Genomic DNA, 4,752 nt, shown 5'->3' on the forward strand with positions numbered 1-4,752 from the left:
GAAAAATTGGTATACCTGTGGCATCCTTTGAAAATAATGCTTGCATATCTTCATCATTCGTCTTTAGATAGAAGCAATAAGATATGTAAGCTTTTATTTCAGTCTCGTCTGTGTGTGTAATTCGATAATTCTGTTCCTGGGCCAAAATTACTTCTTGTTTTCAAAAGTTTATGATTTGTATTTACAACAATAATTTCAAGAATTTTTTGTTCGAAAATCAATTCCCAGACATCAGTTTGGTTAGGGTTACATCCCAGGGCTTTTGCATGAGGCGTTAGTCCTGGTAAACACGAATAATATTAGAGCTGGAGCTCTGACAGTTCTACTTTGTTCTTGAGTCATCCATGCATAACAAGGGCCATATTCATTTTCCTCAGTCGACCAAAAATGCACCTTTTACTCTTATTCTTTCTTCTTTTTTCCATTTTTTCTTCTCTTCATTCTTCTTCTCCTCTTATTTTCCTTTTACTCTTCTTTTACCTCTTTCACTTATTCTTCTATTTACCCTTCTTTCCTCTATCATTCATATATTGAATTCCCTTAGCGCATGACTTCCTCATCCATTTTGGTTTGTGAAGCTTCTAAATTTGAAAATCAACATTGTGAGAATAATAAGAACTGAAAATTTGTGAAGTAACAACTACAAGACTCAACCTATTTCGGACTATGTGTAACTCACCTTAATTTGGGAGAAGAAAATCACAAGGTCACCTTATTCTTCCTCTCCCTATAATTTCTGATGATGTATCTATTGAGCGAATCAATATATATGAATAATATCTCTTTGATCAAAACCAGGTTCGAGGCATTAAATTTAACCGGGATTAGCCATCTCCCTGTATAGCATAGGCGTATCTATGGAGGGGTCTGAATCCAATAACCCCCAATTATTGGAAATTATCGAGCATAAATAGAATGCTTCGTTCCTGGAAACAATTATTGAATTGTACTTTGAAGGTGCGTACATACTCACCCTCTGCTCCGCAAACGAACGTTACACGAGCAGATCCCAAGATGATCGCAGGTCGAGCGAGAGCGGAACGCGAACAGAGCGCATAGAAGAGCATGACTTTGGCAAGTTCCTAGCTTCCTAGGGCGAACTAACAAATAGTTGCGCATACGCAGTTGTCGTTTATGTTGGATCAGTTACGATCTATGTGTTAGCATATGGAATTCTCAAGATTAATAATTGATTATCTAATCAGAAAATTGAATAATATAAAATTATAAAGACATTTTATAATACAAGTATATTAGAATTTAGAAGAAAGAAGCCGCCAACCAAGCCTTTCACCCTTCAAAACATTGTCAGACAACCTTTTTTATATTAACAGAATATGTATCATCAATTTATCATATTAAAATGATTGATGAACATATTGGAAAAGTATATGATGACATGTGAATTCAATACAACACTTTTCCAAAACTATTATTTCATCACAACTCGTCACATATCCTGGCATTCCTGTTTGCCCTCCTGTACGAAAACCAAATCTAGAAAAAATTCAGATTAGACTCATCATGTGTTCCACACCACGGAAATCTTTAGTAAAAGGCGAAAGATTTATTCGACTTTGAAGTGGAACCAGAACCTCAGAATTTCTCTCCGCAATCTCAGAAATCCCCCTACCAACCACGAGTCACAATAATCACGAAATCAGCAAACCTCAAACCACAAAGCATTGTGCTTCCAGAACATTAAACTGTCAGTGTCTGTTGAAGGGGAAGTATGGTGTATCTTCCAAGGAATTCTGACAGATAAAGTGAATCCTACTTCAGCTTTGTCATCCATTTACCCATCATCCTTCCTCTTTGTCATCCACTCACTTTGTCGTTTGTACAATGACGTGGCTCCTATTCTGACTGAATACTGCATGGATTTGTGACAGTGGAGGAGTTTGTTGATGTGCAGAAAGAAGACTTAGAGGGAGAGGAGGAGGAGCAGAATTAAAGAAGAAATATTTATTGTTATTGTAGAGACAAGTAATTGTAATTCTGGTAAGGTTTATCCTCGTCATTTATCTGTTAAGCTGCGTACACATATCCAACCCGCACCGAGCACGCTCCTCCCTCGTACCGCCCTCGTTCCTCCATCGAACTACAGTCGCGCCGCCCACGCACCCATCATGAACGTTACGGAAGATGTTAGATCTTCTCGCGTTCCCGGTCGAACCATTGTTGCTCCCCGGTCGATCATCGATCGCTCTGCTGGAGTGACGTTCGGTTGCGGAGCAGAGCGAAAGTCTGTACGCTCCTTTATGTAGCTATGGTGAACGTGATATTTCGAGATCGAAATTTAAGTGGTTTTATCCTTCATTCTGTGAATTCAAAGCTTGTTTCATGGTTTTACAAAAGTTTCATTATCATCTATCTGAATTTGAAATTAATTGTTTATTCAAATTATACTTTTGGTAGAGATTTGTTAAGGAATTGGGATTGACATAACCTATGTATAATATTCGGACAATATGAAAATAAATTAGGAATTGAAGAAGTTTTGGGCAATGGCCAGTTTTTTCTCTCTCAATCATTGTATTGTTTGTGCTAATCTGATAAATGAATCAATAAATTACTGTAATTTGAGGGATATCCACATCAAACGTAGATTTCACACTAATAGGTTCTTCCAAAACATGATGTAGTGTAGGAGGTGGAGGAGGAGGAGAGTAATTGAGAGGAGTTGGAGGATGAGGAGGAGTAGGAGGAGAAATGGAGAGCATGGATGAAAACTGGACTGGAAGAGGGAAGAGTAGAGAGTACAAAGAAGGGGGAAGGAGGAAAAGTCAAATGAGTAGAAGATGAAAGAAAAAAGGAGGAACAGAAAGAATGAAATTTGGTGGATGAAGGGAGTGATCGGAAGGAGAAACAGCAATAGGAGAAAGAGAAATATACGAGGAGAAGAAGGAGAAATATATGAGGAGAAAGATTGGAGGAGAGTGATGAGAACTAGGAAGTGATACAATGAGAGCAAGAGAGGAGTGTCTTTAATGATAGAGAGGAGTAAGAACTGATAAGGGAGGAAGATTTCATTGACAAGTGACAGAAAAAGAAAGCAAAAGAAAATTGTTGAATCATAATGGGAAAAATGAGCTGAAAGGAAGAAAATGAAGAAGAAGAAGAATTAGAAGGAGAAGGAGAAGAGGAAGAAGAAGAAGAAGAAGAAGAAGAAGAAGAAGAAGAAGAAGAAAGAGAATAAGGAGAAATATGTACAAGAGGAGGTAAGAGAAAAAAGAAGCAAAGAGGAGAGTGAAAGAAAACAGCGTTTTCCGCGGAAATCGGTGTGACTACACTTTCTGTTTTCTTCCTACCGGTTGTTCCTTCCTACTTTTCCATCTCCTTCCATCACTACTATCATCTCATTCTCCACAATACTCTCCTTTTCCTTCTTCTTCTCCTTCTTCTTCTTATTCTTCTTCTTCGACTTATCTTCCCATTCTCTCCTACTCCTCACTATTTTCCGGTTTGCCACAATTAATTCTGGTCATTGTCAGAGCATTGCACCCCATGTGTGATTTCTTCCTTGCTTTCCAATCGATTTCCTTCTTGCTCTTTCCTTGGTGGACAGTGCACACTGCACACCCTCAGCCTCAGCACTTCCTCAGCGCGGCCCAACAGTGATTGCCTCTCAGCCACACTGTGATCAGAATTCCTCATCACTTAGAACTCTTGATGACAATTTAATGACACCACACTGTTATCATGTGAAGAAGAGAAAGAAGAAGTGAATGAGATGGGAGACAAGAAAGAGAGAAACATAACACATGGAATGAAAGAGAAACATGACATAACCATTCCATGGTGAACCTTATTGACCGATGTAGTGAGGTGTATGATTTAACTCGATTTGCTTTTGTCTGTCTGTCTGTATGTATTCTGAAAACAGCAAATAATTGTTAGTGTTAACTTGTATAAAGTAGCCTACTATATTGCTCTTATGCTTGCATTTTCTCATTTATTTTTTTTAACGTGTTCAACATTCTTTTGTTTGAACTATTTTTTTTTGTGCTTCACCTCCCCTGGGTTGTAAACATTAGCGGTGAATGCTTCTTCTTTCTTTGCTTGAAAGCTTTTCTCAATCTCTCCCATCCCTTCTCCTTCAACCTCTTTTCCATATTCTTCATCCTTATCATAATAACACCTTACTCTTCCTTCAATCATCTTTCTACTTTTTCATAAAATTTATATCCTCATTATCATTCTTGATTCGCTTTTAATTACATATTAAATCACAAGGATATTTTCATTTCGAGTTCTATTTAAGAATCATGCATTTTTGAATATCTACTTAAGTATCAATTATTATGATTTAATTATTTATTTTTGTTTTGTACAGTCAAGTGATGTTGCAACTCATCCTGCACACAGTCTTCGGCCCATGCATGCAATTATTATGTATTTTGTTTTGTTCATAAATTTTCTGTAACTGTGAATAAATAAATAACGCGATTACGGCCAAACGCGTTGATAGAATTCGATGAGATCTGGCAGGATATATTCCTTTTAACTGCCCGTCGATGTATAAACAAGTTTTTTTCGAAATTTTGCATTTTAAGGATAATATCAGAGGGGAAGGAACTCCTCCATACTCTGATATCACTATATATCATCTACTTTGAAGTTATGATCAATCAGACTATAGAATTATTCATAATCAATCAGCTGAAAAGTGGATTATTCATTACATGCATTACACAGATGTCTGGCCGAGTCTATTACTATAAGGTAGGGTTTCAATAGTTTTTATGATGC

General features: G+C 37.2%; 1 non-coding gene across 1 annotated transcript; it reads right to left on the reverse strand.

The window, feature by feature from the left end:
• Positions 1-1,477: 1,477 nt before the first annotated feature.
• Positions 1,478-1,597, reverse strand: LOC120355750. The gene has a single exon (XR_005573828.1). It is a non-coding gene; the product is annotated as a U5 spliceosomal RNA (small nuclear RNA).
• Positions 1,598-4,752: the final 3,155 nt, after the last annotated feature.

This window comes from Nilaparvata lugens, unplaced genomic scaffold, assembly GCF_014356525.2.
Source record: "Nilaparvata lugens isolate BPH unplaced genomic scaffold, ASM1435652v1 scaffold4606, whole genome shotgun sequence".
Taxonomy (NCBI): Eukaryota; Metazoa; Arthropoda; class Insecta; order Hemiptera; family Delphacidae; genus Nilaparvata; species Nilaparvata lugens.